General features: G+C 44.2%; 1 long non-coding RNA gene across 1 annotated transcript; it reads left to right on the forward strand.

Annotated features, from left to right (window-relative positions):
- The first annotated feature begins 10010 nt into the window (after positions 1 to 10010).
- LOC115140883 (uncharacterized) lies at positions 10011 to 12638 on the forward strand. The gene is made up of 3 exons (XR_003865306.2): positions 10011 to 11142; positions 11280 to 11791; positions 11915 to 12638. It is a non-coding gene; the product is annotated as an uncharacterized LOC115140883 (long non-coding RNA).
- Positions 12639 to 13038: the final 400 nt, after the last annotated feature.

Raw genomic sequence — 13038 nt, forward strand, 5'->3', positions numbered from 1 at the left:
GAGCTGAGAGGGGTCTATAACAGGCGACAACAGTGAGGGACTTATTTCTGGAGAGATTCATTTTTTAAATTAGAAGCTCGAACTGTTTGGGCATAGACCTGGAAAGTATGACAGAACTTTGCAGGCTATCTTAAGTATCAGCCTAGGTTCTTGTAATCAGTTTTCCACTTAATATTCTGCTATCCCTGGAAGCTATAGGACTCAGAGAGAGACGGTGTATATTTCTTGTGTGGAACACATACAGGCATAAAAACAATAAAAAGGTAATCTGTGTGATTAGATCTTTGTCAGTGTCTCAGTGTCTGCTGCCAGAGCATTGTGGGAAGGTGAGAACATGTGATACGTACCAGCAGCTCCTTGCAGAGTCACAATCAAACACAGAAACAGTAATCGCAACATCTTCCAATGCTGGAGGGGAGAGAAGAGAAGAAACCAAGTTATAAATTCTGGTCATTAATATTCTGCTATTGATGTGTGTGAAAAATGAAAATCTTCCCAGTTTGAAAAAGCGAAAGTGAGATGGCATGAAAGAGTCATCTATATTCTGTTGTTGAGGCTGTCTGTTGTTTACTCAAACATTTAGGTTTACCTCAGAACCACAGGTAGTCAATGGAAAATTACAGGTACCGGGAACACTATCTTCTGCAATAACGACACGGACTATCATGATGACACAACTTCATCCAGGTGGCACAAGCACTGCCCTGATGTTAAAGGATGATGTATATCTTGTCTCGGGGGGTAGGGGTGGATGTAAACTGTGTTTCCCCGTGCTCAGCAGAAAGTAACCCTGTCCCTCTCTAAACACTCAGTCTCAGCCAGCTGGCATGAATTGCCTTTTCAACACTTTCCCCTTCCATCTGGGTAACGGTGTGGGACTGTGTGTGACTCGGTGTACTTTTACATTTTGTATTGTGTGATTGTGTGTACTGTGTGTGTGTAACGGTTTGAATGGTGTGTAAGGCCACAGTGCTTGTGTTCTAACCAGCCATTATTAATCATTAGGATTTACGTCGTGTCAGCCATTAAACTCTGTCACCCTCCGTTTAGATACTAAAAAGTTATTTGTAACTAAACAAATATTTAAGTTTCTGTCGGCTCCACTTTGGAAGATGGCCCAACAGTCACATTCGTTTTGTCTGGCTGTGAGTGGGAGTTTTTCATGCCGCCTTCTTGAGAAACCTCACACTACTTCCTGGTGGCAGCAGGCCCAGAACAGAGTCTGTTCTATTCCTCTATTCGCTCATCTCCCCAACACACAGATGTGGAACACAGCTGTTCCTAGCTAAACAAAGCCTCGACAACCAGCTGGCCAGCCGCAGTACAATTGGCTGTATTTTTAAAATGGGCCCAAGCTTGGGAATGACCTCTTCCCCAGTCTATGTCCGACTGGACGGATGACGCCTCGGTGCTCAAATATAACACGGCTCCCTGGCACGGGCCCAGAAGCCTTTGCTCTACCAGGGAACCAGGGTTAGAGTGGTGGGAGAATTCCCCCTTAGAGAACTGGAGCAAATACTGCTGCTACTGCCCTCCCTCTCATTGTCAGCGATGCCCATTGTGTACAGAGACCCTACTTCCTTTAGCTAATGACTACACTACTATGTGAGGGCTCTGGGAAGTGAACGGAGGTGAACTGCATTGTTGGGACATTGGACAGGCTGGGCACCAGGAGTCTCCACCAACCTCCTACCCCCTATCCTCACTGCCCTCTACACCATTAATATGTTACTGAAGTCCAGTTGAGCTTCCAGTTAGGACAGTGTTGCCGTACATTTGTTTACCATGGCAGTGTGAAGACATCAAGAGTCAAGGCAACACGTATAAATGAGATTATGTCTCATAGACTCCCGAACCATAATGGTGAGGGGAAGTCAGTAAAAAGAAAGAGGGAGAGGTGGACTATAGTGGTGGTGGGGGAGGGAGTGGAGAGTAACTGAGTCTCCTCCATCTCAGGACACTGGTTCAGCAGGGGATTTGATGTTTGAGAAAGACCTGAGGATCGGGAGTCTATGGGCTATAATCTCATTTGTACGTGTTCGCCTTGGCTCCAGATGTCTTCACACTGCCATGGTAAACAAATCACCATCCTGGAGGGCCGCAGAGGGAGACGGGGAGAGATGCGTGGACTGGGCTTCTAAAATACCAGGCTTGAATAAGCAGGTCATGGATGGAAACATATGTTAGTTTAAGGTGTTAATCAGATGACAGGAGAGCGACTGATTTCAGAGGGAGACCAGTGTGCTGCGTTCTGCTCACGCCTCAGAGAGCTACAGTAAATCTCTCAACAACCTAAGTAGCAGCCCCAAATAAAATCCCCCTCTGTATCCAATCTAGTTTAGTCAGAGATGCTTTGGGTGAAATAATAAGCTGATACAATTTGGAAACATTTATCAACACAGTCCATTGCCTCAGAATCAAATGCCTCCTGCGAGATGGTTTTATTTCTCTAAATTGGGTAATATATTCTTGTATATTTGAATGGCGATTGAATTTGCGTTAGTATCCATGCAGGATTTTACTAGGCCCCAATTTGCACCTTATCATAAGCAGTGGCCTCCCAATGAAGGAGAGAGAAGAGGCCTGCCCAGAAGCCACAGAGCTACAAAGATCATAGACTATCATAAATCTATGCATCCTAAATCGGAAGCTTCTTCTGCAACCTACACTTAGTGTACAGAACATTAGGAACACCTTCCTGATATTGACTTGCCCTCAGAACAGTCTCAATTCGTCAGGGCATGGATTCTAGAAGGAGTCGAAAGCATTCCACAAGGATGTTGGCCCATGTGGACTCCAATACTTCCCTTTGGGTGGTGGACCCTTCTTGATACACACAGGAAACCGTTGAGTATGAAAAACCCAGCAGCACTGCAGTTCTTGACACACAAACAGGTGCGCCTGGCATCTACAACCATACCCGTTCAAAAGCACATCAATCTTGAATCTTGCCCCTTCACCCTATGAACGACACACATACACAATCCATGTTTCAATTGTCTCAAAGCTTAAAAATCCTTATGTAACCTGTCTCCTCCCCTTCATTTATACGGATTGATGTCGATTTAACAAGGTACATCAATAAGGCATCATAGCTTTCACCTGGATTAATCTGGTCAGTCTGTCATGGAAAGGTGTTTTGTCAACTGGCCTTGTTTTTCTGCCATTTGTTTCCCTTATGTTTTTTTCCCAGCACACACGCACGTTGAGCAGAGCAGCATACCTCACTGGCTAAGCCCATCCCAGAGAACATCTTGATCTTGTTTACAGGGTTTCATTCTGAATGATAACACTCCCCACCAACAACACTACCACATAATCCAACAAACACACAAATAAAAATAATGCGCACAGACATATACATACATTATTTCCATACAGGCAGCTAGGTGAATAAATGCCACTATGTCTGTCTCTCACGAACACACACTGCTGTCATGACTGACGTGAGTGAAAAAAAAACCACTGATGTGTTAAGATAGCTGAGAAATTAGGGGAGAGAGTGACACAGAGAGAGAGAGAGAGAGAGAGAAGCTAGATTCAACTTTTGTCATACAGCACAGTAAGAACAAACAGACATACATATAAAAAGAGAGCAAAAGAATAACAGACAGAACGAACCAAGTGAGCAAGAGATGGGGAAAGGGAGAAGGAGAGACAGAGTGAATGCTACCTGATGATTTGTTATTCAATGCCATTCAATTGCAAAATGTGGTGGCTCTGCTTTCTATTGTTCAGTGAAAGGAGAAAATATTCATATTGAAATGTTTACTCAACTGTCCCCTCCACAGAAAACGTTTATCTAGGTGAGTTGAATGCAAATAGATTCTTTCTGGAACCCATAAACAACAAATGTCCCTTACACTATGGCAACAGGCCACAAATAGCAATTATGGAGCAGGTAAATACGCACATAAACACAAACAATACAGTCAGAGCACATTACCTGCTATTGAGAGCATGCACACAGGTTGCCATGAAGCAATTCAGCACCAGGCAACATAAGAGTGTGGCATTGGTCTGCCTGTGTGTGTGAACCAAATTAAGAAATGAAACCCACAGTAGCAAAGTACACAGAGAAGATGTGACCATCCCTTTGCAGACATGCAAAACCAAATGGAACATTTTTAAGAAGGCTTGAGATTCTGCTGTCTGTCTGTCTGTCTGTCTGTCTGTCTGCCTGAGTGTCTGTCTTAGCGTCTGTCTGTCTGTCTGTCTGTCTGTCTGTCTGTCTGTCTGTCTGTCTGTCTGTCTGTCTGTCTGTCAGTCTGTCTGTCTGTCTGTCAGTCTGTCTCTGTCTGTCTGTCTGCCTGTCTGTCTGTCTGTCTGTCTGCCTGAGTGTCTGTCTTAGCGTCTGTCTTAGCGTCTGTCTGTCTGTCTGTCTGTCTGTCTGTCTGTCTGTCTGTCTGTCTGTCTGCCTGCCTGTCTGTCTGCCTGTCTGTCTGTCTGTCTGTCTGTCTGTCTGTCTGTCTGTCTGTCTGTCTGTCTGCCTGAGTGTCTGTCTTAGCGTCTGTCTGCCTGAGTGTCTGTCTTAGCGTCTGTCTGTCTGCCTGAGTGTCTGTCTGTCTGTCTGTCTGTCTGTCTGTCTGTCCGTCTGTCTGAGTGTCTGTCTTAGCGTCTGTCTGTCTGTCTGTCTGTCTGTCTTGTCTGTCTGTCTGTCTGTCTGTCTGTCTGTCTGTCTGTCTGTCTGTCTGTCTGTCTGTCTGTCTGTCTGTCTGTCTGACCGACCAACAACAGGAACTACAGACAACTGAGACAGTCACAAGACTAAGGAAGTGATTCTGACATGATGATTACCACTGTGCTGACTGCCACTACCACCATTACTGAAGTACAGCACAATGTACATGTGATGTGGTTGGCCTATGGCACGCTGACTTGCGTAGCAGTATTATACAGGATTATACTGTGTCTCTTTCAGGGAAACTTTAATGCTATTCAATTAGACAAAACCTCTTCAACAGCCATCTGATGGAGAGATGCTGCTGCTGTTCATTGTTTTGTTAATGCAACAGCAGACCAGTGTTTTCCCTACACCTGTAAAGCTGTGGCCGGCTCCTCAGCCTAGCTCTGTTCCCTAAGAGAAGAAGTCTTCAAGTGATTTCAATTGAAACTATTAGAAGACTTGTATATTGATTTATGGGCCTTTGCATCCTGCCTGAAAAATAATCTAGTGTAAACACTGACCTAGACAGTGAGCTTGAAATCCTTCAGTGAGCTTGAAACCTGAGGTTTCAAGCACATTGAAGGATTTCAGTATTCCATGTTCATCCGAGCCTCTCCATAATCTAGACCTTCACAGCTGGGTCTCACATGCCTCTCAGAAATACACTTGATTAAAACAAATGTTTGAAATCCTCTGCCTTGGCTGCTATGTGTACAGACTTCTCCCACCAAGTTTAAACCATTTGATGTTGATGTGGGGTCCCACCACTCTTTGGGGGGAAACTTGCGTTAGTATAGTAGAACTAAAGGTCTCTAAAAACGGAATTGTTCAATCTGAGAAAAAAAATTAGGTCAGGCACACCAGACACACGTGTGTACAAGACAGGAAGTGAGAAAATGACTGCCTTGTCTGTGTTTCATGCTAAGTCATAAAGCCTGACTGTGTGATCGCTCCTTATCTATCTGATGCAACAGCCCTTATCAACACAACTGGTTAAAGTCAAAAGTTCAGACCATAAACCTGCTTCCTTATGGGACTAGTCTTCACATTTGAATTGCAAATTCAAAGTGCTTCAGAGTTTCAATCCAGACACTTTTTGTATGAGAAAACGTTCTGTGATTCATTATCATTACACAGTTAGGACAGTTCACAAACAATGCTTAGGTTCAGTAGCCTGTCTGGTGGTTGGAAAAAATATTCCCAATCTTAGTCATTCGTTGGCTGATGAGATAGTTATAAAGGCAAACTCGTTCTGCTTGGCAGCTGTGCAGAAGAAAATACAGTACACTGCAGTGCACATGGAGGGTGAATGGTTTCTGTTCCAACTGAGAGCAATATTGCCAAGACAACAAAACACATACCAATATGCCTATTTAGCCTAGGTAGAAATCCATAATACCCTTTCCTCCAACTTTCACCAAGGTTTTTGATCTCATATTAAAATGATCATAAAAGATGCAAAAAGATGTTCACCTTGTTCAGGTAGCCAACACATTACAGACTCTCTGCAAAGGTTTCCTGGTCGCCTATGTAGGCAAGACTGAGGCTACTGTAGACTAATTGATCATGTTGTATTAATATATCAGCCCCAGACAACCAACAACAGAACACAAGCTGACATTTACTCAATTTGTGTCGAGGCATTGCAAGAACATTTAAACTAAATATTCCAATAACACCAAAATATTTTAAATAAAGCATTTTCATGTTGTCAACTTCCATACTCTCTTCTATAATGTCATATTCTATAAATTATAGGGTTGTCTTAAAATTATAGATTTGGGTCTGTCTGCCGCCCACTCAAAAGGTACTCACCTACACTGACTTTCTGCACCGTGCGACTGGCTGTGTTTCACAATAGGCTATTATGAGACTAAAATGAACCTGCAAGATGTTCACTCGCCGGTGGCAGGAAGCACTGTGATGCAGCAAGGGCCAAGTTCAGGGGAACTTGTTCGAAACAAAAAGGGAATTCACTAGCGATTTGTCACATCGCTTAGTAGAAAGAAATACCCCAAATACGTCATTGACATGTTTGTGCAGATGTTTTACAGGGAAGATGTGAAAAAAAGTCCCTTGTGTTACTGGCCTATACAATACACAGACACATATGCGGCGCGGCAGTTGTCTGGAAGTCTTTTTTCCTTTGCAATGTTCTGAATTGAAAGCGCTATCATTTGGTTGTAATATTGAAGTGAATTTGACAGCCCTTCTTCGACAGAGAGAGGTATTACAGTGTGACACGTGGTCATGTTGTTCCCTCCATGAGCTCACACTCATCTGTCAATCTGAGCTAATTAGGGCCAACTTTCAACACCTTACCGGTGTTCGAGAGCATCAAATACGTGATACATTGTGGGCAAAGTGTCACTGTCTGACTGATCTATAAATAATAATGAATAGTTATTTATAATGCAAGGTTATTTGTAGATCAGTTACCAACTGCAATTCAGTCCATGGCTGCGTTTAGACAGGCAAAAAAAAAATCTTCTCACTAATTGTTATTTTGAAAGTGAAAAGATCCGATGTGACCTTAGTGAAAGAACAATCAGAATTGGGCTACCTGTGCAAATGCTTCAATTATCATTAATGATGATCATGTGTGTGAATTTGGGGTTAGCAGCGTATTTCTTCAGCAAATACGACCATTTAAATACAGTTGTTTTTCTGTTAATTTGATCCAACTAAACAACTGTTTTTGTTCAGAACAGTTACGTTTATGTTGCTGTTCCAGGTGTAAGTACTGCATCTCTCTTATGGTTTAGCAAGCCTTGGCCTGTTGTATATTTCCATACAATGTGTATGTGACTTCTGTGTGCAAGGTCATTGTAAAACTCTTGAAATAGTAGATTGATGGAGCCCTTCAGGTTATTCCTGTGTTTCCTCGTGGGCTGGCCCTGGACAAGTGACACAGGCGGTCGCCTAGGGCCCCGGCTGAGGTGTTTTTGTGTGTTTCTATTTAAAGAACTCAGTCGGGGTCACAACTTACTGTTGAGCGTTAGAGTAGTAGAATACACAAGGTGCAATTTTGAAACTTGGTTGGGCATCAGTAGTTTCCTATTGTTTTGAGTCACTGAATTAGCCCATGTCAGGTATAAAAAAAAGTATGTATAAATTGGTAAATTCGTTTACCCAGCTATCTAAACTTGTAATAATAATGGCTGAATTACTGACTGGATATGTCAAGAGGGCATGAGGTGTGGACCCCCAAAAGGCTACGCCTGGTTCCCTCATGCTGCCTTTACCTGTTAGGTGTGCCATCCCATGTCATTCCCATCATTGTGACTCAAGTGAAATATCATCCTGTTTGATCATGCAAGACCAAAGTCGTAGGTCTTGGCCCAAGCCTTGGATTGAAATGCAGGCCAATTACTGTATGCCAATACTGAGTTGTAAACCTTCTCTTAATAAGTTATACCATAGCTACTTGAGATGTTTTTGTTAGATGGGGCCCCTACGCTACAAGACTAACAATCAATTTATTATTTAATTTAAAACATTTAAAATGTTTTTATTTAAATAGGCAAGTCAGTTAAGAACAAATTCTTATATCGATTTACCTTACTTAAAGGTATCAGTTGAATAGACTTAAAATGGGACTGCACGTAATCGGGAAAGGGCAGGTATGTGTGGCGTGAATCATCACTCAGGGTAAACTAACATGAAATACCTTGTGAAATATCTCATGTCATTCACATATGCAACATACTGTTATGTTGCCTCTCCCTTAAACCACTCAAGACTCAACAGTTGAGTAACTATTTGTATAGTTTTGTGTTATTAGTGAGGTGGGGCTACCTGTGACTCAGTTCTTGAGATAATGAAGACATTGACCTCCCTGGATATCGTGCCAGCCTGGCTAGTGGATTTTCCAACCCTTAGCATAGTGCCATTTAATGTCATGGTAATGCTGGAGGCACCTTCGTAGACTCCTAATTAGGCCCTTCTCTCCCATTTGTTAATCAGGTGGTCATGGGTCCTCCAATGGAAGCTTGCAGCCATCTGACAAGCAGTGCTAGATTAGTGCAATGTCTGGCAGCTTATAATGGCTTTTGACATGCAGAATGTAAAGTGTTGAAGCTTATTCACATTGGTGTTGATTAAAACTAAGCTATTTAGGATTGTTGGCAGCGCAGTAACTGAGGTTAGGGTTTAAATTGAACATACTTGTTAACAGAGCACCTTTGTCCGTAGGCTATGCTTTAGGGGATGTCCATATTAAAACAAAGCTTTTCTGTAGTGGTTCTCCCTCTTTAAGCATTATAACCCCCTTGTTGACTGTCAATCATGAACTAGTCTTGATTGAACACACGGACCTGTTGTTCTTACAAAAAAGAAGTGTTGCAGAGTTTTATTTAATTGCTCATGCAAAAAATACTAAAGCCGTTTCTTCACAGCCCCACCGCCTAAATTATACAAGACAGTGCTGAAAGTGGATAATTGTAATGTAGTTAGCTTTACAGATGACATCTCTTTATCAAGGCTCTTGCTATGATCTAAGTTTATACTGGAAAGCATCACTCACCTCAAGTCGTGTTGACACTTCTAGCTGTGCTGAGTTGATTCTAGACCACTGCGATGTTTTGTCCCACTGTTGTTGTGATCCCTGGCAACATGGGAGCTTCCTGAGAATGTGCGCACAGGTGCACACCAGACAGAGGTCAGGAACTAGGAACTGTGCTCCGAATTCTCTCATTGGCTGCTGAGCCAGGTGCAATCTGACACCTGCCCTGATAGTGTTATCTGTTTTACAGTACTTGCACACTGCTCAGTGCTCTTAGCTTGGCGTGAAACATATACAGTAGGTTTTACTTACAGGTGAGCAGTGTGAGCTGGGACAGTAATCATTTCTCTGCAAATGCAATGTTCCAACATTTAGTTTCATTAAAAAAATGTATCTGCTCTCCTCGACTAGTGTTTGTACAATTTATAGCTTTTTCAGACTGAAGAAATCTAATTAGCCTCATTTTAGTTTTAACATGGGAATGTCCTGTAGCCTGATCCTCCACATAGGCGCTGGAGAGTGTTCAGCTCTGAAGTCTGTAGGTGTCGCAACAGGTTACACATGCTAATAACAGGACATTGACAACTTCACTTACGACCTTGCTGACCTGAAGCCAGTTTCTAACTTGGAGTCTGACTTTGTTTTCCCTCCCCTGACTAATGTTAACATGAACTATCTAGCCATGTGTGAAAAACAAGGTATGTACTACAACTAGAGACGAGCTCATGGCTCTATAGGTCATTTTACTTTTCAACCTTTTTAAGAAAATACAATCAAAAATGTGGTTTCTTCAGGCAACATAACCACTGACTACTTTGTTTTTGTATCTGCAGATCCCTGTGAGTAGATGCACTGTGGACCTCACAGGCTGTGTGTAAAGAAGGACGGAAAGCCTGTCTTCGCTTCAGAGTCTAACATCCGCTCTGTATAGGGGATTCTTACTACCGCACCTTCGTCAGCAGTAACACTTTGCCGTGATTGTGGCTAGTACATGTCCATACTGTCTTGTTGCTTTTGCAGATCAATAGTCAGCAGAGGAACCTGCCCCTAGCCCTGGCCCGCCGGCTCTCTGCCTTTAAACCCTAGCAGCTCCAGCGTTGTCTTGGAAACAGACTTTGGCCTGATGCTGCGGTATGACTGGCATCACAACCTTGAATTGGAAGTGGCACCGGAGCTGTCTGGTTCACTGTGTGTTCTCTGTGGAAACTACAGCCACAATGCAACTAATGACTTTGCCACCCCTGATGGAACTGTGGCGGCTGTGGACTTTGCGCTTCGCTGGAAAGTGGACTGCGGCGCCTCATGTCCTGTGTGCAGTACAGGCCAAGTGAACTCTAAACCTGCATTGGGTTCGGTTTCAGGCTGCTGCAGAGCCACGTCCATGTTGTTCCTGAACAGGACGTCTGCAGCTGCAAGGCTGACCAATGTGCTGCTGATGGAGCTCCTTCTGCTGTCTGTAGGTCGAGGCAGGCCTACTCTGACATATGTCAGAGGCCGGCTACCTCCCAGTGCAAGGAGGGCTATCTGCTCAGTGGCAGCCATTGTGTCCCAGACAGCAGGTGTGGCTGCAGCCATCAAGGTCTCTACTACCTCCCCAAGGAGATGTTCTGGATGGACCGCCAGTGTCGGAAGCAGTGCACCTGCCAGCCTTCCTCCAAGAATGTCACCTGTGTCCAGGCCCAGTGTCAGGAGGACAAGGTGTGCAAGATTCTGGCTGGGCTACCATAAGGAAGGGCTTAGGGTGTGCACAGCTCAAGGGGATCGGCATTACACAATTTTGACGGGAACAGGTGTGTCTTCCAAGGCACCAGCTGGTGAGGCACTTCCCTAGCTCGGGAGACCTGCCTGGTTTCAGTGTGGTGACGCAGAACATGAGGAGGACGACACCAACACTTCTTATTCCAGAAGGGTCAATATTTTGGTCCATGGTTACTCTATTGAGATCTCTCATTACTAGGATGAAGTAGTTGTGGTGAGTTGGCCTGCTTTGGATACATATTGAATAGAGTTCCCTGTCTGCACTATTGTCTAAACCATCAGTGTCAGAAGATTTGTAATTTCACCTCGTCTTGGACATGCCCTTTTGACTACTTCTCAATCTTGTTTCAGGTGAATGGGATTATTTTGACCCTTCCCTCACTGTTGAGCCAAGGTAAAGTGAAGAGCTGTCCACGTGTATTGAGACTGACTTTGGTGTCCTGGTCACATACAACTGGAACCTCCTGACTGTCCAAGTGCCCAGGGTCGTCTCTGGCTCACTCTATGGCCTGTGTGGGAACTTCAACGCGGACCCAGAGGACTATCTAACAGACGACGGGGACATCTATGGCTGTGAGGCGCTGGAAAACTAGTAACGTTGTTGAATGTGTGGATGTGACGACTGTGAACAATCCCCAATGCCCCATCAGGAGCAGGCTCTCTATTTAGGCAGGGACTACTGAGGGAGTGTTCCAGAACTGCCACGGGATTGTCAACCCCAAACGCTGCCTTTGACAACTGTCTACGACCTCTGTTACAACAATGACAAGCAGACTGCCCTGTGTCAGATTCTCTCAAGTTACACCGCTGCTTGCCAGGAGGAAGGGGCAAACGTAGATGAATGGAGGCTTCAGATTATTGTGGTAAGTAGTTTGAATTGATAAATCCTTTTGCTCTGTATTGAAGACTATTTCAACTAATCAATTGATGTGAACCTCTGCATGATCCATACATTTGCTAAATTTCCCTTCCTATGTCCTGTACAGGTCTGTACTGTCCAGCCAACATTGAATACAACCTGTGCCCAACAATTGTGTGGCGTCTCGTGTAAACCTGGGTTCTTCCATAATGGTGGGAAGTGTGTCCCCAACACTGAGTGTGGCTGCCTCTGACGGTTTGTGCCACAAGATCAAGGCAGTGTTTTACCCCCATGATCACTGCCAGGTTGCTTCTCTTGTCGGTCATGGCTAGCTGCCATGCACTGACACCACCTGTGACTCAGATGGTCCGTGACGTTTTCCTGAGTGTAACTGGACCTTGGCGGCTGAGTTCAAGTTGGAGCATTTCTGTGGTGTCCTCTCAGCTCCTGCTGGCCTATTCAGAGACTGCCACGCCACGGTAGACCCACAACCTTTATTGGACAACTGTGTAAAGGCCCCTGTGTGTGTCTTGAACGGATATGGCAAAGTACTGTGGAAGCCTGAAGGATTATTGGGGCGGCAGGGTAGCCTAGTGTTTAGAGCGTTGGACTAGTAACCGAAAGGTTGCAAGTTCGAATCCCCGAGCTGACTAGGTACAAATCTGTCGTTCTGCCCCTGAACAGGCAGTTAACCCACTGTTCCTAAGCCGTCATTGAAAATAAGAATTTGTTCTTAACTGACTTGCCTAGTTAAATAAAGGTAGAAAAATTTAAAAAATCTATGTTTGTATTTTATGAAGCCACAGCCAAGGTCTAGCCATGGAGGGGAGATGAATGCTGTAAGTGGATGATGCAAGATCCTTTCTGGCTTAAAACTGAATTCAACATGTATTATGTTTACAAAGACTAAATGTCTTTCCCCTGCATACAGCCATGTCATGCCCAGTGAACTCTCACTACAAGGTGTGTACCAATGCCTGCCCTGAAACCTGTGCCAATACTTCTGGTTTGGTCACCAGTCCTTCGACTTCTGTGGATGGGTGCCAGTGTGAGGCTGGGTAATGTGCTCAGTCATGATCACTGTGTCAAGCCTGAGCAGGGTGGCTGATTCCAGACTGGATGCTACTATGAGGTGTGTGTGTGGAACTGGCAGAAGCAACGGTTTAATGGTTCAGTCAGACTGGCCTTTGTATTGTACTCCCAAATTACTCTATGTGTAGCTGGTTTGTTTCCAATCCCAAACCATACTGA

The sequence above is a fragment of the Oncorhynchus nerka genome, linkage group LG14, assembly GCF_034236695.1.
Source record: "Oncorhynchus nerka isolate Pitt River linkage group LG14, Oner_Uvic_2.0, whole genome shotgun sequence".
Lineage (NCBI taxonomy): Eukaryota > Metazoa > Chordata > Actinopteri > Salmoniformes > Salmonidae > Oncorhynchus > Oncorhynchus nerka.